This window comes from Podarcis liolepis (genome assembly GCF_965112155.1).
Source record: "Podarcis liolepis genome assembly, chromosome: 6".
NCBI classification, from domain to species: domain Eukaryota; kingdom Metazoa; phylum Chordata; class Lepidosauria; order Squamata; family Lacertidae; genus Podarcis; species Podarcis liolepis.
Genome location: NC_139559.1, coordinates 37,500,777 through 37,528,275, shown reverse-complemented (window position 1 = coordinate 37,528,275; position 27,499 = coordinate 37,500,777). Strand labels below are relative to the sequence as shown.

At 43.3% G+C, this 27,499-nt stretch overlaps 1 long non-coding RNA gene across 2 annotated transcripts in view; it reads left to right on the top strand.

Moving 5' to 3' along the window:
- LOC310709454 overlaps positions 1-24,996 on the top strand; it is a 32,756-nt gene extending 7,760 nt beyond the window's left edge. Inside the window, exons 2-4 of one of the 2 annotated variants that reach the window (XR_014527525.1) lie at positions 9,218-9,296; positions 22,193-22,345; positions 23,706-24,996. This is a non-coding gene — a long non-coding RNA (uncharacterized lncRNA). Of the gene's footprint in view, positions 1-9,217; positions 9,297-22,192 lie in introns of both variants that reach the window. The other variant, XR_014527526.1, reaches the window with a different exon arrangement.
- The last annotated feature ends 2,503 nt before the right edge of the window (positions 24,997-27,499 follow it).

The following is a 27,499-nucleotide window of genomic DNA, read 5'->3' as shown; positions in this document are numbered from 1 at the left end:
CTTGTGGGTGTTCTAACTTATACTGACTCCCACTGGTCCACTGAGTTCAAGTGCGTGCCCTGGGCAGTCCACACAGCTGACTTCACAATTTGTAAGAATTTTTGTTCCAGGGGGAAAAAAATACTATGCAAACCTAGTGGCTGAGCAGAAGGAAGTGGAAGAGCCCTTACTATGTGCTTGCTGTCTGCAAGCCACTTGGAGAGTACATAGTGTTATAAATGTTCCTTATGTAATTTAATTTTGTTATAAAGCTGAGAAGTAAACTCACCCAAGCAGGAGATCCTACTGTTGCTAACTGCACCTGCAATAGTGAAAGAGAGTAGACACCGCAGCTGCTTGCCGGGTGGCCATCAAGGTCATGGGCTGAATGATTTGGTTGGAAAGCACCACATCAATTGAGTGAGAGAGTTCTCTCCTCATGCATAGTCACTCCACCATCCTTTCTGACAAGCCCATTTAGCCAGGTAGTTGGCTGCTGCTCTTGTCCCAAGATGACCCCTGCTCCTTTCTTAACTTATCCAAGTTCTCTTGTTTCTTCAATGTTTAAATGGAAGAAATAATGCTCAGGCCCTCTTTCCTCTTGAAAGCTGTCTGTTTGCACTGGAAAGTACCAATTCTGAATCAAGAGAGATGAAGACTCCTTCATAGAAACACCAGAACCTGACCTTTTCACTCAGTATTATGTGCTTCCTCAATCAAAGCTGCATGCTCTATTTTCACTTTGCTTGAGCATTGTGTACCCTTCCACATTCTTTTTTTCCCCCATACAGGTGTGCCTGGGATTTTGTTGTCTGGGGTTCAAATGTCTTCCATCAGGCTGGTGCTTCTGTGTATATGGAAGGGACCATATCTCAGTGGTAAAGCACATGATTTGCATGGTGAAAATAGCCCAGGTTCAATTCCTGTTATCTCCAGGTTTTGTGTGTGTGTGTGTGTGTGTGTGTGTGTGTGTGTGTGTGTTTAAAGGTGGTGGCAGATGATGGGAAAGCTCACTGCCTGAGAGCCATTAGATCTGTTGCCTGTCAGAATAACACAATATTGGACTAGATCAGGGCTTTTTTCCCAGCTGGAACTCTCCAGAACTAAGTTCCAGAACCTCAGGTAGGTTCTGGCACCTGTCCATTGCCATTCTAAGAGAACAAGGGAGGTGTTCATGGTGAGTTCTGGCATGTCTTTTTCTAGTAAAATAGTACTAGGCTAAATGGATGACAATGTACACATGGCAAAACAAAGTGGGGGCAGATTTGTATAAAATATGCATATGGGAATTATTTGCATAGATGCAAATTTAGTCATAATTACTAAATTATGTTCAGCATCAGTGGAGAGGTGACTGGATATGGTGGAACACAGGTAGACAAAATTGTCTACCACCTCAAGCATGTGATCACCAGTGCTGATGCATGGAGTGATGGTAGATCCGTAGAAATGAATGAATGAACATGACTAAGTTAGGTCTTTTAATTTAAATATGGCTACTCTGGGTAAAGCTTGGTTGAATAGCATCCTATGTTTCTGTCCTCAAAAGAGAATACTTTGTTCCTGGGCAAATGTGTAATTGTTGCCATTGAGATGCATGTAGAACATCGCAGTGCATCATCAACAGTACTTACTGGACAGTGCCTGTGATCTCACTAGTGATCAGTGACACAACTATACATCCACCCCACTGCTTATACCATCTTGTCAGTGTACAGCTATTATTTTCCCTCACTCACTGGAACAGAGTTGTTCCGCCAGGCCTTTGGTCAGGGCGCAGCCTGACTCCCTCCTCTGGCAACCTGCACAGAATTTTGCTTAATCGGTTGCCATCAATCTGATTTTAATTAATTTTTATAATGAAATATTTTTAATTGTGTGATTATTGTTGTTAGCCGCCCTGAGCCCGGCTTCGGCTGGGGAGGGCGGGATATAAATAAAATTTATTATTATTTATTATAACATCACCTTGTTGTGATGAGTGGGTAATTTTAATGCAAGAACTGGGCAGGATTTCAATCTGTGGCCTGGGACTATTGGGAAAGAAGGAATTGGCAACAGCAACCAGAACGGAATCTTACTTTTGACTATATGTGCAGTGCACAACCTTGATATTACCAACACACTCTTTCAACAAAATAAATTAAAAACATCATGGAGGCACTCTTAGTCGAACCACTGGCACCTCTTAGACTATGTAATTTTGCGAGCTGAATATTGCTGCAAAGTGCTCCTTACCAGAGATATGACGAGTGCCAATGCTGGACAGATCACTGATTAATACATTCCATGATGGCTATCAAGATTATAACTAAACAAAGGCTTCAAGGAAGGAAACCAAGGTGCAAAATGAACCCTCAAGCCCTTCAAGATCCTATTGAGCGGGATTGCTTCCAAATGACTCTTAAGGACCATCTGCTTTTGGAGTTCCCTGATAACATTGAGGAACACTAGACCAAGCTAAGAACATCCATTATTGTAGCCTGTGAACTATTGGATACCAGACCAAGAATCACCAGGACTAGTTTGATGAAAATGATAGTGAGATTGAACGCATTATTGACAAGAAAAGGAAGGCCTTTCAGACCTCGCAAAGAGATAGAAACTGCGCCACTAGGGGAAAAAAACCTATGCCAACACTAAGGCTGAAGTTTAAAGAAGAACCAGAGAAGTAAAGAACACCTGGTGGATAAAAAAGCTCAAGAGATCCAGCACTTAGCCAACACTCATGATGCACAGAGTTTCTTTAAAGCCACAAAGACCATCTATGGGCCAATAAATCATGGCATATGATCCCTATGCTCAACAGATGGTACCACACTTCTAAAAGATAAAGAAGCTATTGCATTGCACTGGAAATAACATTACCAGCATTTACTTAACTGCAACTCCCCCATAGCTGCTGAGGTCCTTTCATAAATAGCGTAAAGACAAATTAGAGACGAGATTGCAGCATCTCCAAATCTGGGAGAGTTGTGTACAACTAGTAACAAATGAAAAACAACAAAGTGAGTGGACCTGATGGGATACCTGATGAAGTCTTCAAAGTGGGCAGAACTGAACTTACACAACAACTTCACAAGCTCATCGAAAAATTTTGGGAGAGAAAAAAGATCCCTGCCGACTATAGGAATGCCAAAATTATCAACCTTTTTAAAAGAAGGAGATGGAACGGATTACGGAAACTATCAAGGCATCTCTTTATTAGCTGAAGCTAGCAAAATTCTTGCAAGGATCTTAGCAAACTGTCTCCTAACTATATCCGAGGCTACCCTTCCTGAATCCCAAAACAGTTTTTGACCTTCTAGGGGAACAGTGGACATGATTTTCACTGCTCAACAGCTTCAAGAAAAATGCAGAGCTCAAAACCAACCTCTGTATATGGCGTTTATTGACCTAACTAAGGCCTTCGACACTGTAAATTGCATTGCCCTGTGGACTGTCCTTCAGAAAATTGGCTGCCCAGATAAATTTGTGAGCATCGTTTGGCTCCTCCGTGATATGACAGCAACAATCGCAGATAACAATGGCTCTAAAGTAAACCATTCACAGTGGGATCAGGTGTTAAACAGGGTTATGTTATCACCCCAACTCTATTTATTATCTTCATTGCCATGATCCTACACATTGTTGAAGGGAAACTCCCCACTGACGTAGAAATCATATATCGAACAGATGGAAAGCTCTTTAATTTGAGTAGGCGGAAAGCAAAGTGTAAGGTTACCATAACTTCCATCACAGAGCTTCAGTATGCTGATGACAACGTAGTGTGCGCGCACTCAGAGGATTACCTCTAAGCTATCCTAAATATATTTGCAGAAGCTTACAAAAAGCTTGGCCTATCGCTCAACATCACAAAAACCAAAAGTGCTGCACCAACAAGCACAAAAAAACCCTCTGCAGCGCCACAAATCCAACTCAATGGTGTTGGAAAATGTTGATCACTTCTCCTACCTGGGCAGTTCTCTTTCCACAAGGGCTGACACTGATGCTGAAATCCAGCATTGCCTGAGCTCTACGAGTGCAGCTTTATCTTGATTGAAGCGTAGAGTGTTTGAGGACCGGTACATTCACAGGGAAACCAAAATGCTTGTTTACAAAGCTATTGTACTACCAACCTTACTGTATGCTTGTGAAACATGGAACACTTATAAACGCCATCTACAACACCTTGGTGTCTCCAAAAAATTGTACATATCACTTGGAAATATAGGCAAACTAATGCCAATGCACTGGAAGAAGCAAAAATCATCAGTATCAAAGCAATGATTTGTCAACATCAACTTTGTTGGACTGTTCATGTTGTTTGGATGCCTGATTATCCAAGTACTTCCAAAGCAACTACTCCACTCCAAATTTAAAAATGGAAAGCATAAAGCTGGTGGTCAACAAAAAGTTTAAAGACTCTCTCAAGGCAAATCTTTAAAAATGTAAATACCGACAACTGGGAAACACTGACCTGTGAGCGCTCCAATTGGAGAACAGCCTTTACCAAAGGTGTCATGGACTTTGAAGACGCTCAAACTTAGGACAAAAGGGAGAAACTTGCTAAGAGGAAGGCACGTTTGGCAAACCCTCACCATGATCAACTCCCGCCTGGAAACCTATGTCCCCACTGTGAAAGGGCGTGTGGATCCAGAATTGGCCTCCACAGTCACCTATGGACACACTGTTAAGGCCGTGTTCATGGAAGACAATCTTACTCAGCTACAAGTGCTTGCTGAAGAAGATTATTCTGAGAAATCAACGGATCCCTGTATCTATTTAGTCACACTTCTCCAAATTGTGCCACCATTGCTTAGAAACCCAAATTCACAGGAAGTAAATGGTCCTGACCTCACTCCTGTTGGTATTGAGGCTGCTTTCAGAACTTGACTGAGGGATCGTCATGTCACTGGCATTGTCCAATCAAGTGTCCATCACTCGTGATGAGACATACTCACCCAATATGTCTACATAATTACAGTGGTGCCTCGCAAGACGAAATTAATTCGTTCCGCAAGTCTCTTCGTCTTGCGGTTTTTTCGTCTTGCGATGCACGGTTTCCCATAGGAATGCATTGAAAATCAATTAATGCGTTCCTAGGGAAACCGCCTTCAGACCAGGTCCGGGGACAGTCTGTCCCCGGACCTCTTCTGAAGGCTGGGGGGGGGGACAAGGGCTTTTCTTCCCACCCCCAGCATTTTAAAAAACCCTGGGACAGCAGAGGACTTCTCCGCTGTCCGGGCGATCTTAAAATGCTGGCGGGCGGCATTTTAAAATTGCCCCGGGACAGCGGAGGACTTCTCCGCTGTCCGGGGCGATTTAAAAGCCCCTGGGAAGGCAGGCAGGGGGGACAAAGACTTTCCCGCCCGCCTTCAGAAGGTGTTCCCGCCCCACCCCCGCCCAGCTTCGCAGCAGCGCTACGAAGCCCGGCGGCTGGGACAGGTGTTCCCGCCCCCCGCCCGGCTTCGCAGCAGCGCTACAAAGCCCGGTGGCTGGGGCAGGTGTTCCCGCCCCCCCGCCCGGCTTCGGAGCAGCGTTCCGAAGCGGGGTGGCTGGGGCAGGTGTTCCCGCCCCCCCCACCCCGCTTCGGAGCAGCGTTCCGAAGCGGGGTGGCTGGGGCAGGTGTTCCCGCTCCCCCACCCCGCTTCGGAGCACCGTTCTGAAGCGGGGCGGTGGGGGAAGGTGTTCCCGCCCCCCCGCCCTGCTTCGGAGCACCGGGAGAAGCGATCTCCCCGCAGCCGCTTGCTTCAAAAGAGGTCCGGGGGCAGCGGGAAGCGCTTCCCGCTGCCCCCGGACCTCTTTTGAAGCAAGGGGCGGTGGGGAGAAGCGATCTCCCCACCGCCCCTTGCTTCAAAAGAGAAGACCCGCTGTCCCCGGGGCAAGCTTCGTTTTCCGAAGCAAGCCCATAGGGAAATTCGTCTTGCGAGGCAACTCGAAAACGAAAAAACCTTTCGTTTTGCGAGTTTTTCGTCTCGCGAGGCGTTCGTCTTGCGGGGTACCACTGTATTGTCATTTTAATTTGCTGTGTAAACAATCAGAAAACGACCCTTGGGAGAAGCAGATCTTGGCTGTAACTTCAAGGAGACAACACACTCATGTTGCTTTTTACTTTTGCAGTTTCATTGAAAAGCATTTGTGAGAAGTAGGGCAATTAGTCAGAACAGGGACCATTGCAGACTTGTGATCAACACATGCTACTTAAAAGAGAGGTTGCCTTGGTGGAGGGGCAGTGAAACTTGTATTTGCCAAAACAATCCTGTGAGAAGCGTGGGCAAGACAAATTGGTGGTTAAGTTGTGGTAGTACTTCAAATAAAGGGATCTGTTAGTGTTCTGGGGCTTTCCTTCATCCTACAGCCATACTCCTCTTACACCCTGGTTTTAGCAGCCCCTAGCAGTTATATATAAAAAGGAAATATCTGTGCTGTTTAGACAGGGAGAAAGAATTCATCAATTCACGTTGAGGAATTGGCTCAACACTAGTTTCTATTTCAAGGGAAGAAAAAAGAAAACAACTGCTGGGCCAGAGATCTCAAATTAGTGCTGATCTAATGAAAGTTAGGAGCTGGGGTAACATGTAACAGGAAGTGGGTAAAGGGAAGAAACTTATGTGTGAGGCTGCAGGTGGCTTCTAATCACTGAATCAGCAAGCACAGTTTGCTCATGCAACCAAAAGGAAACAACATTTGCTTGGTTAGACTCAGTTCTGAACAGATCCTGTGTTAAGTTTTGCACATGTAAAATAATTTATCCTAAGATATTTTGATGGGACTCAAACTCCCACCATCAGAAATACTTGGTTTCTTGCTTCGGGGCCGAGAGAGGATGGAAAATGTCCATTCCACATTGGCATTCCTCCACCCCCACCCCCCAATGGAAAAATATGTCTGGAGGAGCACACGTGAAAGACATTGGCCTCTAACCAAAAAAGGAGTTAATATGCTTAAGCCTGCTTAGCTGTGGGCTGGATTTTGGTCATTATCTACCCATGTAAATTCCTTGGGTATTTTGCAGGCAATATTTCTGAGCTTGAGGAGGAGGAATCTCATCTTCTGTCCACTGATTCTTCTCCATCCTCAATGGCGGAACAAGAAATGTGGATTTGTGGGATTAAATAGGAAGGAATCTGTAGGAAGTGTTTAGTGCTAAATAAGTCAGCTTGTTTTTTTTTTTTAAAAGGGCATTTGCACTACATTTTTGCAAGTGTACCTATAAAGTGTATGAGCTGTTCACACCACTGTCATTACATAGCAAGAGAATGCATTTGCCTTTTTTAATTGACCCAATAGTATTGACCCAATAGTATATTAATGAACAAAACATTTAAAAATAATGTTGACAGTTTAGGGGGTTTGGTACTGCTGTGGCTGGCACTCTAACATGCTGTTTATTTTTTGCCCTTGATATGAGGATGGGCATTGCAGGAGTGTAATGCAGAATTTAACAGCACATTAAGTGCTGTGTGGAACCACAGTGATAGACCTGCTTTTAGCTGATTGCAAAGCTGCTGTTAATAGTAAAAAACCCCAAAGGGTCCTTATAATGTGATGGGGAGCCAGTGTAAGCATCATTTGCTGCATCTTGTGAGAATGTCCGAGTTTGTTATATGTAAGAGAGAGGGCACCGGGAAGAAAGTTGCCATCAACTAAAGGAAATTAGAGGAAGGTCTAAAGAGTGCAGCAAAAGAGCTCTTTGATTAAATTCAACATGATAAGGACATAGGAACATAAGAACAGCCTTCTGTATCAGGCCAATGGCCCATCTAGTTCAGGATTCTGTTCACACAGTGGCCAAACAGAGGCCAGCAGAAAACAATTGTGCTCTTCCAACTTCTCCATCTGCACAAGCATTCCAGCTTGCCAGAAGGAACAACCTCCCCTCTCCTCCCCCATGTGCTGGAGGGATCTCCTGACTCCTCCCCAAGCCAATTTCAGAGGGCATACTGGAGGAGGAAAGCAGGGAAGCTCTATCCCTTAAGTGAATCCTCACTCTTATTTTTAAATATTCGGAATGAAATAGATTTTAGGGCTCCTGGAGCCCCAGCATCATTCTAACCTTGTGTTGATTGTAATTTTGTCTTCTGCTTTAGTTCATATTCAACATTTCTATTTAGGAATGGTGACACGGTGGGGTGAAAGCACCCCAATAATGCAACTGTGCCTTTTATTTCACCAGAGGGCCAGGAACACAATGCCACCCAATTATGGCTTCTCATTCACTCTGCATTTATATTGCTCAGGTAACTATGAATGCATAATATGCCAGCCAGTGAAGATTCGCTCCCTCTAGGGTAGCTCCCCTGCAAAGTGCAAAACTCCTTGCACTGTCCATAAATAAACACTCTGGAAGGAATTCTCTCTCTGAATAAATGAGTGCAGGAGGGGTGACCAGTTAAGGCTGCCAGGAAAAACGACTGCAAATATAGAAATGAAATAAGAACCAGGGTCATGATTAAACAGCAGAGAAGTGACACAAGAGTTAAGAGTCCTCCTTTGTTTATCTCAGTGCTGGTCCGGGGTCACCCTTCAGCCAGTAACACATTCTGGCAGTCAAAAATTAAAATAAAATAAATCCCCAACAACTTCAGAGCACTGTGGGCAGTGAAGCTTTTGCCCGGAGCAGGCAGATAATAAAACCAGTCCATTAAGCTCCTATTAGCCTAAAAGATGAGAACCCCCATCTGTGCTAATGAGCAGGCTTTTGCCAGGCCCAAGCAGCAGGAGGCCTCCTCTAGGTAGCTCTTGCCAACCAGCTTTGCTGGCTGGTGGGAAATTAGTTTAGAGGATGCAGTCACTGACTTAAAAAGGGGGGGGGGGCTCAATGCATCAGCTGCCCATACAAAGACTCCAAGAAAGGATGCCAAGCAGAGACCTGAGGACCAACTTTTCCCATTCGTCAAGAAGCTAAATTGCACTTGCCAAGGAAGAAGTGGGGAAGAAATGGAACAGGAAACTCAGGCTGCAGTTTGTCTAGGTGTAAACCCCATAAATACCACTGTGTTCATACTTCCTTTGGAAGGAATGGAAGGATAGAATTTTAATAAACAAAGATGCATACAGTATAAGGTTGTGATCACAATATGATTCTCTTGAAGCACTGCCCAAGTTTTTAGGGGGTTAACCAGGCTGGGATAGCTCGGATAGCAAGCTTGTTGGTTTTTGAATGTCTGATGTAGATTTTTTCAATTTCGTTGTTCTGTGTGGGACAATGTCAATAAAGATTATCGTATCGTATTGTTTTTGTTTCCTGCTCTAGGGAGACAGAGCCATTGGACAGAGACAGCAATGGATAAATTAACTGAACCTATTGGATACTTGAGTCATTCCTTCCTTTGGTGAGCGTCCATTCACACAATGTCTCCACCCATTATTGTTTACTACATGTGGCTCCAAGATTTGTAACAAAGGACTGCTGGATGGATGGATAGCCCTCTGCCAGGTACACTTTAGGCATTGCAGGGGCTCGACTAGCTAACCCTAGTGGTATCTTCTGAGCTACAATTCTATGATTGTATGGCTGCTTCGGTTTTTCTTTTCAGTGAAACTACTTCTGCAAATGCTATATACGCGTATAATCACACAGTTGTGAACATGTGTAAATTGCTGTACTCTCCCAAGTCATGCTTACAGTGGTACCTCGGGTTAAGAACTTAATTTGTTCTGGAGATCTGTTCTTAACCTGAAACTGTTTTTAACCTGAAGTACCACTTTAGCTAATGGGGCCTCCTGCTGCCGCCATGCTGCCACCGCGCAATTTCTGTTCTCATTCTGAAGCAAAGTTCTTAACCCAAGGTACTATTTCTGGGTTTGCGGAGTCTGTAGCCTGAAGCGTCTGTAACCTGAAGCATCTGTAACCCAAGGTACCACTGTATTATTATTTCAAGCAAGTGTACACTGCATATTCCTGCAGCAATTTACATACTTGTGAGATCACCCTACAGGGTCATTTGAAAGGTTCTGATGGTTTTGTGACCATCATGTTTTCAAGCAATTAAGCGTTTTTAGCCTCCTGAAGCAGTGGAAATGCCTAGTCTGAATCCATCTATTGTTTCCCTGTTTTTACTGTAACTTTAGCTACCCACTGTTTGAAAGAATATATAGAGATTACTTTTCAACATACATTCCACAGACAATATGCAATAAAATTCTCCTCACCACTTGGCAGGATGATAAAAGCAACTGGCTCACCCACATTCACTGTGGTTATATTCAAGCTGTGGTAAGTTACAACGTGGTCACCTGGAATTCAATATTATTCCAGATTCTGCTACTACAATACATGATGGAAATAATATGCAAGCAGTGCATTCTGAGCACAGAATGGGTCTCTTGATGCAAAAAAAAAACAACTTAATTCAGTTGGGAGCTGGGTATAGAAAGTAATACTCTTCCCTAAAGTTGTGTGTGTGTGTGTGTGTGTGTGTGTGTGTGTATACACCCATGATATAGAACTTACTTTTTGTTCTAATTTCTAAGAATGAGCATAATTCTCTCATCTTGATGTGCAGTCCATGTGTGCTTTCTCTCAGCTTTCATGTGGACATGATCTACCTCATAGGATAGATACGACATGAAGCAAAATGCAGTTTTACTTTGCTAAGAGTTTTGCAAAAAAACATAGTTGCTAGATTTGGTTGAGTAGAATGGCTATGGGATCTGAACTTTAAATCGGAAAGTCTCTGGTCTGAATCTTGCTTCTACCTTGATTCACAAGGTGACCTTAAGCAAGCTACACATTCTGTGACTCAGTCCTGTCATCTGCAGTGCGGGGAATAATACTACTGATTAAACTTTTATAGCAGGGGTCGGAAACCTTAGGCCCAGGGACCAAATGTGGCCATCTGGGATTCTCTGTCTAGCCCTCAGGTCTCTTCCCAGGCCACACCTCTCAGTGTTCCTGCTCCATGCCCTCCTTGAGTGCTTTTGCCTAGTGGGAAGTGTCCTTAAACTGAGAAAATGCCTTTTGTTTGCTGGGATAGAGAGGTGGTTTTTTGGGTTTTTTTGCACAGCTGGAATGTAGCCTCTTCTGCAAAGGGAAAAGTCTCACCTATTGCTTCACCTACTTTTGCCTCTGGCCCCATCCAGCACTTGCATGTGGTCCCTAGAATTGACCATAAGTCAATGCAGCTGAAAAACATGCCCGACCCTGCTTTACAGCAGTGTTGAAAGGCTTACAGCTAGATAATACACATGAAGCATACTGAAACCTGAAAACACCACTCAACCGATGAGAAGATTTACAAGCTGATTCCAGCCAGGCTATTCCATTCCCTTCTACACTCCACAATTTACCACCCCCTTCTCTATCCAATCATAAACCAGCATTCCACAGTCACTATGTTCAGTCCTCTTCAAGTTTTTTCTTTTTTTGGGGGGGGAGGGGTTCTCCCCTAATTCTCCCCAAAGTTTTTGTACTCCTACAATGTTGGGGTCCCCCCAAATCCTGATGATAGCTCCTTCTTCTGCAGGAATGGTGCTGCTTTGGTTATACAGTGGTACCCCGCAAGACGAATGCCTCGCAAGATGGAAAACCCGCAAGACGAAAGGGTTTTCTGTTTTGGAGGCGCTTCGCAAGACGAATTTCCCTATGGGCTTGCTTCGCAAGACGAAAGCCCATAGGGAAATCTCTGGGGACCTCTTTTAAATGCTGTGGTGGGGAGCAAAGCCTTTCCCCCCCCTCCGGCCTTCAGAAGAGGTCCAGGAAGGCCGGCGGGGGCCGAAAGGCTTTGCTCCCCACCGCCAGCATTTTAAAAGCAGTCCGGCATAGCAGCGAAGGCAGGCGGGGGGGGGGGAAGACTTTCGCTGGACCTCTTCTGACCTCTTCTGAAGGCGGGCGGGGGGCGAAAGTCTCCCCCCCCCTGCCTGCCTTCCCAGGAGAGCGGAGAAAGGCAGCGCCTTTCTCCGCTGTTCCCGACGGCTTTTGAAGGCAGGCGGGGGGGGGAAGACTTTCGCCCCCCGCCCGCCTTCAGAAGAGGTCCTGGACCTCTTCTGAAGGCCGGCGGGGGGCAAAAGTCTTTGCTCCCCCCGCCTGCCTTCCCGGGGCAGCGGAGACTTCTCTGCTGTCCCGGGCGATCTTAAAATGCTGGCGGGCGGCAGCGAAGCTTTCGCTGCCACCCACCAGCATTTTAAAATCGCCCCGGGACAGCGGGGGCTTTTAAAATGCTGGCGGTTGGCAGCAAAGCCCTCCTGTCCCCAGAGCTTGCAGGGCGGGAGGTGGGGAGAAGGGCTTTTCTTCCCACCCCCAGCCTTCAGAACAGCCTTCTGAAGGCTGGGGGTGGGAAGAAAAGCCCTTCTCCCCCCCCCCCAGCCTTCAGAAGAGGTCGGGGGACAGACTGTCCCCGGACCTGGTCTGAAGGCGGTTTCCCTAGGAACGCATTAATTGATTTTCAATGCATTCCTATGGGAAACCGTGCATCGCAAGACGAAAAACTCGCAAGAAGAAAAAACTTGCGGAACGAATTAATTTCGTCTTGCGAGGCACCACTGTATATGAGTTCACTGAATAAATATGATTCTTATGGGTTACATTATTCACAAACCTTTGGCCAGGAAATTATCCTAGATCCAGACACTCAGGACCTTCTGCCTTTCCAAGTGTGGGGAATAACAATTTGCTTCTTTGAGTTGCTTAGACTGACAGCACAGTAGAGAACACCAGGCAGACTCCGCAGCTTGAGGAACATAAAGATGTTCAGAGTGAAGGAGCCCATCTGACCCCATCACTGTCACTGCTGTGGTGCTGTTCAGCTGTCTACAAGTTTCATGAAGAAATACCTGTGCATGTAGGAAAAAAAAGTATACGGTCTTAACTCTGGATGTAGAGTGAGATGAGAGTTTTTTTCCTGTTTTTATTATTTGGTGCATTGCATCAAATTGCTGCATAGCTCTGTGACGAGTCTTCAAGAAATGAGTGATTCTTGCACTCACATACCTTGCACAACAAGCTCCTCTAATGCAATCAAAGTGTTACAGCTATTGTTATGCCTTATTAATGCTAACTGAGTCTAGTGAAAGAACAGAGTAAGTATTTCGCAGAATGATCTTTATGTTTATATTTCAGAGGTTCTTGTGGCTACTTTATTACAGCAAGCCTTTTACCAGTGTTTGTTCCCTGGCTTTATTTTTGAAAACTATGAGATTTTTCAGGCAGGAGAAAGGAAGAAATCCTGCTCACCTGCAATTTTAAAAGTAGGCCACCTTTTGAACATGATCCAAATAATATCAGTGCCTTCTGTGCTTCATGATACCCATGGCCTATATGTAAGAGTCATGAATGCATTTTCATTTAAATGAGCGCTGATCTGTTGTTCCGAGCTTGGCTTTTCTCTTGTTCTAGGTTGTGATCCCATCATGAAGGCATCTGTGCTCATTATGAGCATGCAACTTGTTTCTGAATTTCATTAAGTTGACAAATGGGTATTAGCAAGGCATTTGCGTCAGCTTGAGCTGTGATAATTTATCCAATTGGGCAGTTGCAGTTTTGAATCTGAAAACGATCTCATGAGGATTATGAGTCATTTTCATCTCCCTATAGTAGGGAACCACAGACGATGTATAGCAGCTCTGTTAGTTTAGGAAATCTAGAGTGTGTTGAATTTTGTTGTTCTTTTAAATGGAACATAGGGATAGAACACTTCATGATCCTGAACGCATTCATCCTCTTAACACTGAGGAGGGGGAAGGGATTGTGGCATTGGCCTCATTTTAGACAAGCTGAGAGTTTTAAACTGACTCTAGAGCGTGAGCCTAACTAAGACTGCCAGGTCTGTTGGCCCACCTTGTCAACCTTTATGTAGAAGCCTAAGTATACTTGCCAATCGGAAGGTCAGCGGTTCGAATCCCCACGATGGTGGTGAGCTCCCATTGCTCTGTCCCAGCTTCTGTCAACCTAGCAGTTCGAAAACACACCAGCGCAAGCAGATAAATAGGGACCACTGCAGCAGGAAGATAAATAGCATTTCTGTGCACTCTGGCACTCGTCACGGTGTCCTGTTGTGCCAGAAGCAGTTTAGTCATGCTGGCCACATGAGCCGGAAAGCTGTCTGTGGACAAATGGCAGCTCCCTTGGCTTGTAGTGAGATGAGCGCCACACCCCATAGTCACCTTTGACTGGACTTAACTGGCCAGGGGTCCTTTACCTGTGCGTTGTTGTTTTTTTACTGGCACTTCATCTTTGATTAATATAAATACATGCATTCCTAAGGGAGGGGGCATTCAACACCCTGGACTACAGCTGCGGACAACTGACTATCTGACACACATTCACTACTTTCCTGCTTAAGGATTATGCTAGACGAGGAATTGAATACTGCACCTGAGATGTTCCATTTCACTAGTAAAACTTTCTTCTCCCCTACCCCACTTTTAAATATTCCCTTGCCTTTATTGTTCATCTGTTGTTATTGTTTTTATAAAAACGAGCAAACTCATTTCACAATTTGCAATTTCATATCACTAACATGCAAATTAAAGGGAATATTCCCTCTAACAGCAAAAGTATATCTTACACTTGATCTGGTTACAGGTAGTCACAAACTTTGACTCTGCAATAAATTGGACCAACTTTTGCACCTTGCTGCAAAAACCTGTCGCTCAAGCAGAACAGAAGAGAATGGGGGTCACTGTGCTGGGCCCCTATTTAGAAATGGACAATGTGATCTCCACGACTGTTAGGTATCGAAGAGATAAGAGTGCCATGAGTCATTGGTCACAATAAAAGAGCAGAGTGCTGAGTGGGGAAAGATGCAGATGATAGATAGTAGGGAAAAGCTTTATTTTAGTTTTAAATGCAGGCTCGCACTCATGTCTGCCCTGGGAGGGAGCATAAACTCTGTGCTACACCAGTATTAAGCCCTTTAGAGGGATTTGGAAGGCACACTGGCCTTGCACATGACCCTTTCTAAAGTGGGAGAAATTATCTGTGATGCTTCAGTGGTAGAGTATCAAGTATACTTTTTAGAAACTGAAGCTATATTTATGCAGAAGTGAGGCTGTTTATTCGATACACACCACCAGTAGGGTTTATTTATATTTATTTTATTGCATTCACACTCTGCCTTTCTATAAACAATGACCAACAATAAAACCCAGAATAAAAATTGTGCTGGAAGAACAAGCCTAACAAGGGGCCCAGAAGGACAGTGGTGGTGGATCCCCTGCTGCTGGCTTGCCCCGGCCATGGTGGTTTTTGCTACAACTGTTCCAGGCCACTGAAGTTGACAGGCCTGAAGATTGGGCCCCGTAAAGCAGGGGTGAGGAACATTTTTCAGTCTGAGGGCCACATTCTGCTCCAGGAAACCTTTCAGGGGTCAAATGTAAGCCACAGGCAAGGCCAGAAGCAAAAGTGAGCAGAGAGTGATAAATGTGAATTTTATGTTTGTGCAGTAGTAGGCTAGCCTCTTCACATACTCCTCACCTCCATCAATGCAATCAAAAGGCATTATCAGATGCAATCATACCTAGCAAAGGTCTTGGGAGGAGAGCAGAGCAGGGCTGGTGAGAGGTGTGGCATGGGAGGTTGTGTGGCATGGGAGGAGTCCCAAGGGCAACACAGAGTCCTGGATAGCTGCATCTAGCCCTCAGGTCTAAGATGCCCCCATCCCCATTCTGAAGGGGGATCCCATGGGCTTTGCATTCAGCAGATCCAAAACTGTCAACCATTCTTCTGCCACCCACCATTCTCTTTTTTTGGTGACTACTGTCTGCAGCTGTTGGTGGGACAACCATTGGTGGTAGCTTATTGCCCACTTAGGTGAAAATGGAGCCTCAATGGTGGAGTCCCATGGCAAAGAGGAGCCTATGCTGAATCCTACCCATCCCCTTTGTCTTGAACACTATGTGTGTGTGTGTGTGTGTGTGTATCACACTTTAATTCACAAAACAGAGTTAGAATTTTTAAAACATCTAAAAATTAGATAGCTGTTCTTGTGTCTTGGATATTTTTTCAGACCTCCTCCCTCAAGGGAATACTTTACCCAATAATTTGTCTGCCAGAAAACTCCTTTGTGCCTTGGTCTCTGGTGGGGCCCAATCTGGGATGCCCTCTCTGCTTGCATTGGGCACCAGAAGGTCCTGTTGAACTTCTTTATCATGCCCACCTACCCCAAACAGACTGAGATTGTGTGCTGGAACATGCCCAGCAATCTCCTGCCACTGCACTTTGCCAAGTAAGATTGCTAAGGGGAAAAAAGCTGTCTTTCAGATATCCATGGGCACCATAGCCCACTTTCCCTGAGCCTTGAGGAGACACCTCTGCTACCTGGCTCTGATGGCCAGTCCACAGACACCTTGGGGTATCAAGAGAGATCTCCAGAAGTGGAAATATTGCCCAGAAGGAGCCAATGGCTGCAGAAGGCACTGACCCGTCAACTGGCTAGGTAGCAACACTCAGGATGGGGGTAGGCTAATGACTGCCCAGTCCTCCTATAAAACTCATCCAGTTGTTCCAGAACGTTGCTGAGAAAATGTGGGTGTCTGACCTCAGCCGCAAGTTGTTCTTTTATTGTTTGGTAAGTTGCTTTGGTTGTTATTGACAGAAATGTGGAGTATAAATACAGTAAACAAAGCAGAAGCCCGTGAGACCTACAGAAGTCTGGGTAGGGTTGATCAGGATCAACTACATGTCTGTCTAGCTCAGACTTCTGAGTGAGTAGTTCATACATCTGAGTGAGCAGCTTAGACCCCTCTTTTGCAAGCGGCTGGCAGACTCACAGGTCTGTGGAGGTGGTTGGATATGTCTCGTTCTTTACCTGCACGGCTGATCCAGCATAAGCATATTTGATGACAACAGAGGAGGAGGAATGTGTGGTACTAGGTCCATAAACCACCCTGCTATTTACACCAGTGCCTCTGGTGGCAGTGAGCATAAACAAATGTAGTGGTGCACTCTGCTACTCTTAGCCTGCGCTGCTGAATGGTGGCCATCTTGAAAGTGTCCTATCCTCAGTGTTTCAGAGAGCAGGATGACTCTTCTAAGAACTTGAGCAGGCAGAAGAAGAAAGGCCTACAAGTGTCTCAACATAAAAAAATTTCTTCCAGTAGCACCTTAAAGACCAACTAAGTTAGTTCTTGGTATGAGCTTTCGTGTGCATGCACACTTCTTCAGATACACGTGTGTATCTGAAGAAGTGTGCATGCACACGAAAGCTCATACCAAGAACTAACTTAGTTGGTCTTTAAGGTGCTACTGGAAGAAATTTTTTTATTTTGACTATGGCAGACCAACACGGCTACCTATCTGTAAGTGTCTCAACAGATGGTGTTGCTGAAAGGCATTACTTGGCATTAGTGCTGTCTTCCAACAGAAGATAATCTTCAGTCAATTCATTGTATAGCTTCTAACCATTTAATACATCATCTGCATATATTTGCATATGAATGAAAAACAGAGTCTTGACAGAAAAAGTGTTCTCTTGGTTTCTAGATGATGCATAATTTTTGCTACACCTGCCACCATCTTAGAGGGATTGTCCCATGTTGGAAGAGAAGGAAAGAGGCTTCTTCCGAAATAGCACCTGCCACATTCACTTTTTCCAAGTACTTCTTTATAAAAACCATTTATCTCTTTTTAAAAAGTGCTGCTGTCTAATTAATCAGGTGCTCCTTTTTAATAATCCAGTAGGGTTTTCAGCTGATAATTCCAACCAGTTGAGTGGCTAAATGTTGCAGCCCCGCTGGCCCCTAGCACAATGTGGGCTTCTAAGATGTGGCACTAGCTATGCTGGCTGGGACTGACAGGAGTTGGGAGTCTAACAGCTTCCAGAAGGCTACAGGTCTGTTCCCCATCCCACATATTGAAGCTTCAGAGGCTAACCCAAAGGGACCAGCACTTTGAATTGGGCCTAGAAGATAGAACAAGTTACTCTTAGTCCCAGTGCAGGTTGATTATGCTAATTCTCTAAATTAGTGAAGTTAAACTGACACAGAATTGCAAATTCAAGCAGGCAAGTTCCTGTCTCAATCCAGGATGATCAGCTGACCCATGCAAAAACCATGGGGAAAGCAGCTTTGAGAGCCTAGTGTGGAAAGACAGGGTGTGCATTTATATAATACGCAATAAGAATTAAAAAATGACCTTAGCCTTGTACAAAACAAGAAAGTCTTTGGGACTCCTTTACTTGGAATAGGAGAGTCAAAGTCTCTTTTAAATTTTAATCTGCCCAGCCAATCATAGCCCCTTGGACTATCTCAGAAGCAAAAGGGAATATCTCAAAATGAGCTAATATACAATCCATAAAACAGGGAGCTGAAAGGCAATGAGTTGTAGCTTCTATTTCAATTGCACTGTGCCAGGGAGAGCACCATTTTTGTTGTTATTGTAATTACAATTACTTAATTGAGCACCATTTGCAAGTGATGTGCTGAGCTAGTTTTTGCTGAGCTCTGAAATCAAAGGAGCTATTTTAATCTACACCAGCCTAGGATCTGGTCCATATCTCTGACAGGCAGGCAGTGATGATATGTGACGTAGTCATTAATGCTACACAAACCAATATGATCTTCTAGAGGGGAAATTAGTCAAAAAATAGCTACACACATTACAGTACTGGACCAGAGAGCTGCTGTAAAAAGTCCCAAGGAGCTCCCTTACCACAGAGTCTACCTTCATTCTGTGTCCATTTATTCCTATCCTTCCCAAAGCAAGACAATCCTTTGCATGAGGTTCCTGATACTTTGGTTAAGAGCTGAGAGAGAGAGAGAGAGATCTTGACTCTAGCAGCCTGAACTGTGTCCTCCTTCTCAGTTGCATGTAAAGCAATTCCCATCAGCCCTGAGCTAGCACGGCCAATGATGAGGGATGATGAAAATGGTAATCCAGCCAGCTACATCTGGAGGGCTAAAGGTTTCCCACTCCCAATGAAAGGTAACCACTGTCTGCTTCAGGCCACAGTCCTAAGCATGCAAAACAAGTCCTATTGAAATTAATGGCAGTTAATTATAGTAAACATGGTTGGAATGTCAATGTATCCTAATTTCCCCATTGAAATCAGTTATGTTCACTAATATACTACAGTGTCATGAAGGACAGTGACTGGCAAAGTATTGCTCTTTTTCTATGTTCTGGCAAACTCTCATTGATTTCAATTCATCAGCATTTAGGATCTGCAAGGCACAAACCATGTGTGATTCAGTTTTGTCCTCTTGCAAGGTCTGCTGCAGGGAAGCATAAATTCATCTCTTGGAGTATCCCAAGAGTCCTTTGTCTAGTCTAGTCTAACCTTGACTATCTCTAGAAATGGAGGCAGCTGAATAGTCCTTGTTATGTCCCCTTGGTAACTGATTATGTTGCTGTGCCTGCAGATAAATGTCCTCTCTCTCTTTTGGCTTTAAAGTAAAACTCATGTGAGGCATAAAACATTTCAGCTATTTACACTAGTTTGAGGCATTTTTAATGTCCCCCCTCCCCCTTTTTTCCCCTAGAGGGAAATTAAAGGACTTTGGCTGAAAGGTATTTTTATTTTTTTTAAGTTGTAAGGAACAATGGGCTTTTATCATGCAACCTATTTTAATAAGGCGAAAACCCACCAAATACTTGTGTGCAATCCCTCCCTACCATAGACTGAGCTGCTGTGATGTCACAGAATGTCCATAGACATCTCTAGCACACCCAAAGGCCCAGTAACCAGTGTAAATAGTGCATATTCTTTGACCCCAGAGGCAGAAAAGAGTTTCATGAAGTTTTGGAAGCTGGGTAAGAAGAGAAACCAGGAATTGGGAGACGAATGATGGCAAGACTAGCAGGCAGGGTGACTGAATGAAGTGGAATGAGCTGAAGAGAATTAGGAATGCACAGGGGTGAGAGGCAAGGACCTGAATGGAAGCAGACAAGAAGCTGAGGAAAGGAAGCAAGAGAACCAAGGGGTTTCACATACCTTCCACATAGGCATGAGTTGTTCTCAGTGAAGTAGACACGGAAATGTTCTGAGGAATCATGGGAAATGTAGACGAGGAAGACAAAGTTTTTTAAAAAACTTAACTGTTTTTATATGTAGAATTGTTTTAAAGTGTTTGTATTGTTTTCATATGTGGAGTTGTTTTACAGATGAAACTGTTTCTAAGTGCTTTTACATTTTCCTTTTTTATGGCTGTAACAGTTTTCTTTATTTTATAACTGGATTTTTTATATTTTTATTTTTGGTAATCATCACTAGGATCTTATGTTAAAGCGTGGGTAAGTAATCTAAATAAATAAAAAGGATAACTTAATGCATCAAAGTGGTCATCATTCCATTAACATTTAAATGCATTTGATGTTTCAGGCCCGTAAACACGTTTGTGTGTGTGTAAATCTTGTTCTCAGAGAAAGATTATTTCTGATTGCCATATGAATTTTTCAGATGTAAAAAGGCAGAAGAGAAATTCTTTGGTTAATAGCTCCCAACAACTGATATGCAACAACCATGGGGTTGTTGTGGTTATAAAGCTGGTGTGTGCGTGTTTGTGAACACATATATGCTAACTTGAACTACTTGGGAAAATGGTAATGGAATAAATAAGTCATAAATTATGGACAGTCTTGGGTCAGTGTTACAGTTCTAGTAATCCCATCGTTCTTAATGGATTCTTGGAAAATGCTGATTCGTCGCAGGACCTAAGTAAGGGCATAATCTTTGGAGTCTCTCACTGTGCCATTTGAGAATTAAAAGCATCTATTCACTAGGCACACAGAAATGGTTTTATCTGGCAATAAAAACTTTTTATGGGCTTCTTAGTAAATTTGTACTGATTTCCAGCAGCAATATCTTCTATGGTGTTTGAGGAAAACCAAGCACTGCACAAACCATCACATATAGGCAGATTTGGTGCCTGGCCTTTAGGTGGTCTTCCTCGCAATGTCGTATGTCAATATCTCAAAAATTGGTGAAATAAGAGTGGCCTGCTTATATGAATACAACTTGCTCTTTGAACTTGCTCTGCACCCTTGTCAACGCATGATGAGCAATGGGTGATCAGTATGATTACTAAAATTCCTGCTGCAGACCATTGCTGGAAAGTATTCATGCCTCAATTGGTGCTGCTGATTTCACTAGAAGGGACATTCCATTAGGTGACATTCAGTGATCTTCTTGAGTATGCAACAAGCTATCTACTGCATTGCTCCATAAAATCTACAATTAGGGATGAGATTTTCTGATAATTTTGACATTGAACTCATTTGCATGTTTGTTTTTCCTTATTCTTGATCTCAATGAGAAGTGGTTTTTTAAGGTCTCCTTTTAAAATATATTACAAATTCTAGCATATTATATGCACTATTACACATACAGTGGTACCTTGGGTTAAGTACTTAATTCGTTCCGGAGGTCCGTTCTTAACCTGAAACTGTTCTTAACCTGAAGCACCACTTTAGCTAATGGGGCCTCCTGCTGCTGCCGCACCGCTGGAGCACAATTTCTGTTCTTATCCTGAAACAAAGTTCTTAACCCGAGGTACTATTTATGAGTTAGCGGAGTCTGTAACCTGAAGCGTATGTAACCTCAAGTGTATGTAACCCGAGGTACCACTGTATAGTATTATATGCATATACACCCCAGCACAAAAACAGATAAACAAAAGTGCATATAACTGTGTAAAATACTTATAAAAAAAGTTGTAGAAACATAGTGCCACATGGGGCTTGTCTTTTTATGTGAGATATATATATATATATAGTTGGACTTAAAAACAAAACAACCAATAATGTATGAGCTTGCTGGAATAATGCAGGTTAAAGCTTGATTGGGTCAGAACTGGCAGATTCCATGTATAAATTAATTTTAAATGGATTCCTCTTTCATCACCATTGAAAATGGGAAAATCTATATCTCCCGGAGACACACAATGAAGTGAAGAGTCATTTTGCTGAACTACTTCAACTCTGTTTCTACTTATATTATTTATTACTCTTTCCAGGAAGCAAAATGTGGCATGTGTGAAAGAAGGGGAGGGGTGGGTGCCAGTACGCTTGAGCAGTTGCTGGGATATGTGCCCCTGGGACACCTGCCATTTATATTACCCATAATGCTCCTGATATAATGCCATCCCAGGTCAATGATGAACATTAAAATGGTAGCCCCACTGGAGCTATGTGAGAAGCATTGTGGGTAATTTGATTTTTTTAAAATTGACCTTTCAATTGTTGTAGCCTGTCCTGGGAGCTGAAGGTGAAGGGCGGGTAATATATCGAATAAATAACAAGAGCAATAGTAATGAAAATGGTGGGTTGCTCACAGCTGCCTTGCACTGATTACAGGACTACTTGTTGCTTGCTGCCGTCACCAGCTGATAAACTGCCTGAGGGGGCACTAATGTTGGAGAGAGCCTACCAGGAGGAACTTTGCAAGATAGACCTTCAAATCCAAAGCCAACACTGAAGGAGGGAAAACGGAAGGTAAAACCATCAAGGGTCAGAGCATATTTAATTCTCTTGATATTCACGCAGATTACTCTTATTTTATATTCTGTGAAACATTGAGCAAGATGCATAGTTTCTCATCTGTTCCCTCAGCTATTTATTTATTTTTAATTCAAGGGTTTCCAACAACTGCAGTGTCTTTTTCCGTGATCAAGGAAGTTTTACAGTCCTGCAGCAACATTTGAATAACTTTATGGCCATTTGTCATCTACCACAGGACATGTCTTTAACTAGTTTTATGAGTTTTGCAATAAAAGCTTTTCATGACAACACAATGAATACTTACGGCAACGAGAGATGTTAAAGAGCATGTTCTAAAGTGAAGACGCAGTCCACCAAAAGGGATTTCATGGTCAACTGTAGATGTTCAAGGGCCGAAAAGACCGTGAAGAAACTAAAGCTGCATTTTATATGGTAGAAGACAGGCTAACTGTTTAATCCGGAAATAATTCAAAATGAGCCAGACTTGCACTAGAAACAAAGCAAGCGGCATCCATATAATTTGGTTTCCTTGTACACTGCACCAGTCGTGCTCTTCATTGTGCTGTTAACAGTTAACCACACATTTTTCTATTCTGATAAGGAGAAAAAAGTTATCTACTTAATTGCTTGCTCTCTGCTTTGGCATGGTTTGTTCCTCTGTTATCCAAGCCATCGCAAATGATCCTTACTCCAAAAAACTTTAATCCACAGTGCTGTTTACATTTGTATAATGTGGTCCTAAACAAAATTCTTGGTGTGAGGTCTGGAAGTGGCAAGGGCTAAGAGAAGCATATGTTGCTCTTTCTAAAGAAACATATTCACAAAGACAGTTGGAGGAATTCTAAGGAAGTGTTTGAATACTTGGTTAGGATGAATATCCTCTTTGGAATCCTACCTACTGCCGGCATAAATTCCACCAAGGGCTTAACAACAGTACTTACAACGGTATCCTAGGTTGCTGGCATATAGGTGACCCATGTCTTATTGCTGATTTCATGTAAAGCACTACATTTTGCTATGCCTGATGTGAATTCTTTAGAGAAGATGATGAAGAAGAAGAGCTTGGATTTGATATCCCGCTTTATCACTACCCGAAGGAGTCTCAAAGCGGCTAACATTCTCCTTTCCCTTCCTCCCCCACAACAAACACTCTGTGAGGTGAGTGGGGCTGAGAGACTTGAGAGAAGTGTGACTGGCCCAAGGTCACCCAGCAGCTGCATGTGGAGGAGCGGAGATGCGAACCCAGTTCCCCAGATTACGAATCTACTGCTCTTAACCACTACACCACACTGGCTCTCTCTATTGTGCACACATCTACTGTGCATCATCCTAATACCTTTCATGTCCTTCTCTTTGTTTCAATGTATAGATGGGCACTATATTGGCGTCATCACTGAAGCAGGATTCATTTGCCAGTCCAGTCAGCTTCTATACAGTGGTACCTTAGGTTAAGTACTTAATTTGTTCCAGAGGTCCGTACTTAACCTGAAACTGTTCTTAACCTGAAGCACCACTTTACATAATGGGGCCTCCTGCTGCCACCGCGCCACCGGAGCATGATTTCTGTTCTCATCCTGAAGCAAAGTTCTTAACCTGAAGCACTATTTCTGGGTTAGCGGACTCTGTAACCTGAAGCGTATGTAACCTGAGGTACCACTGTATGTGGAACGCAGTGGGATGAGAAGTATGTAAACCACAGACAGCAAAACGTCAACCCTGATTTCCCCTCGAAGACACAGGACTCACTTTTAAATTTTATTTTAGAGTGATTTTTAACCAGAAGAGTTTTGGAAGTTGTGCGCAAATGTGTGAAAAACAAATACAACAGCCTTCCTTTTGTTTATTGAGGGCTAAAACACTGTTAGCACTAAGGCTGCCATTCTAAGCACACATTGAACGTCATAAAGGACTGAACAATAAGTGACCTGTGTCACATGCTTAAATGAGTGTGCTTAACCTGGCTTTCGTTTTGGAGAGGAAGTGGCTATGGGCCCCAAGTCTAGAACCTGCTTCTCTTCTGGTTCAGCACTCTACAGAACCAGTTTTCTGTTGAAATTCACCCCTATCTGGCTGCAATTAAACATGTATGAAAACTGCTCTGCACAAGTAGCAGAGTTTTCTTTTTAAACATCTAATTTGATGATGATTAATCAGTTGTTTTATTTCTATGCTGCCTTTCCAAAGTTAAAACCATGCTATCAGCTTACAACATGAAAAAATTGCATAACCACGAACATAAAGAATGTAGTTATAAAAAAATAAACAAAACATCAAAAAGTGCACAACCAAACTGAACGTTTCCCACATAAATCATAAGATACAAAATATACAAAAAATTACATCAACAATAGCCCCTTGCAGCAAAACCCCCTAAACAAGGATTCCAGCCGAAGATTCTGTTCAGTAGCCTCAGATTTTGTAGCTGGAGTCAGTCAGGGCCCCACCCTCCCAAGCCAGGTAGAAAAAGGTCTGCAAAGCAGGGAGCAAGTCTTCCAGGACTCTCAGCCGAGATGGACTCTGGCTGTGTAATGATTAGGTTATTTTATATGAAACTTTATACTAAATGTATACTTCACATGACTTTTTAACGTGTGCATACTAAAAGTACTTATTGGGGCAATTAAAATCATTTATTAAAAATAAATAAGTGTACATTGACAGATACTGTCTGCATCAAAAAAATTGTCTGTATAATGCATGTGTCAGACATTTCCAATGAGAAACACAAGTCTCATGGTTACAGGTTATATTTCTCCATGTACATTGGCCTGATCACATTTATCTGTCCATTGCAATTATTATGTAAGCCTGCAGTTCAAATTCAGGATGCAGTTTGGAAGGCTGTCTGTTATGTATTGTGGAACTGACTTTGACAGTTTTGGTAGCTGGAATCCTAAGCAATAAGAACACACTTAATATTGCAAGTCGTGGAAGAAATTATGTTTAACTGACAAAAAATAATAATCAAACAGCCCTCAGTTTAAAACAAAGCTCAACATTTCACTGAAGCTTGCCTGTTCTAGAGGACCAAAGTATACATAAATCTTTTTTAAACAAATTGCTGGCACACATGGGTGGGGTGAGCCAGACCGTGGGGGGGGAGGGGGGGTCAATGGTCACAATCAGAATAATCTCACACCTTCCAGCATAGAGTCTGTTTGCAATTAGAGAAGAGATCCCATTGGCATCAATACGATACTTTCTTCTAAGGCTGGGGAAAGGGTTAATGTTCCCACCCTACTCTGTCAGCCCCAATCTGGCGCTCCCCCCCCCCCTTTGCAGGCTATTTGTTAAAGAAAAACAAATCCTGCAAGGACAAACCATGTGACAAACATCGCACCAAGGCTTGTGGACACACTGTACCTTTAAAGCACATTCTTTCCCTCAAAGAATTCTGGGCATTGTAGTTTGCTAAGGGGTGCTGGAAAATGTAACTCTGCAAGGGGTAAACTACAGTGCTCAGAATTCCTTGAGAGAAAGAATGTGCTTCAGATGTGCTTTAAAAGGTATAGCATGTACAGTCTTAGGATGACTCACAAATTTACAGTGGAGAAGAGGCCAGGAATCGCTCACTCTGGCTTGGGGAAAGGTAGGCTCATTGAGTTTCACACAAGCGTTTCAGCTGTGATGCTCACAAGCAGTTGATCTATGCTCAGTCCTGCACATGGTGTGTGAGAGGCCTATTTTGGCTTTGCATCGGAGTGAACCCAAGCCTTGGTATTGTGCGTTGTGACTTCTGCTCCCCTGTAACATAGACAGCGAATGTTTAGCTTGTTACAGTTTGGGCAAACCCTAAATGATTGTGTAAATAGTACAGAATACTTTCTCTCACTCTCTTAAAATCTCTTGCCAATTTCTTCTTCTTAATCTTCTTCCTCTATTTTTCCTGCTTTTCTTTTTCTCTCTTTTCCCGTTTTTATTGTATTTTGATCTTTTTTATAGTTTTGGACAAAAAAGACATGATAGATAAGCTTTCTCTCTTTATAAATCCTAATAAAATGTAGTCAGAAATAAATAAATAGTACAGAAGCAACATCTACATGGTGACCACATCACCCCTTTCTTGAATGCTGTCTTCTTTTTTAAACTCTTTAAGCATACAGGAATATTTCCCCACCCCCCTAACCTAGCCCTCTTCCTGCTATGCTAATTTTCTATCTTCAACTATTTATTACTTACTGGTATGAAGCATTTAAAACTAGCAGCCCCCTCCCCTCTTTCATAAGGGCATGTGCATGTATTATATCTACAGTGGTGCCCCGCAAGACGAATGCCTCACAAGACGAAAAACCCGCTAGACAAAAGGGTTTTCCGTTTTTGCGTTGCTTCGCTAGACGAATTTCCCTATGGGCTTGCTTCGCAAGATGAAAAAGTCTTGGAGTCTTGCCATTTTTTTCCGCTCCCCCTTTTTCTAAGCCGCTAAGCCTTTAATAGCCGCTAATCCGCTAATAGCGCTAATCCGCTAATAGGGTTGCTTCGCAAGACGAAAAAACCGCTAGACGAAGAGACTCACGGAACGGATTATTTTCGTCTTGCGAGGCACCACTGTATACAAATATCTATATCTCTATCAGGGCTGGATTTAGGTTTGATGAGGCCCTAAACTACTGAAGGTAATGGAGCCCTTTATATGTCCAGCTGTCCTTTGTCAACAACAAATTGTCGCTTTTTGTGTGTGTTTGAATATATGCTACATGGTAATTTATGGACCTAATAGGATTTGCATGGAACAAAATATGTATTTTAGCAAAGTAATTGTTGAGCTGAAATACAATTAAAAGGAAGTATATTAGTAGTAAATACAATTAAGAAGAAGTATATTAATAGTGAAATAATTATCAAGCTCCAACTTAAAATGATTGGGGGCCTACACAACACAAAACACTGTTGCTGTATGTAGGTTTTATTTGTTTTTTATCTTATATTTTGGAAATGTACATCCAGGTTTTTCCCCCCTTTAAATTTGTTGGGGGCCCACCCTAAGCTACAGCTTGTTTAGCTTATAGTAAATCCGGCACTGAATCTCCTCTAGTCTTGGAGACTTCATCACTCGCGCCCCTCGCCTCCCCTCCAAAACGAAAGTGGCGCAACGTTCGCGCGGGCGCTTTGACCCCTCCTGCCCGGGCCGAGCGCGCTGCTCCGCCCCTCCGCCGCTTTCGCTCC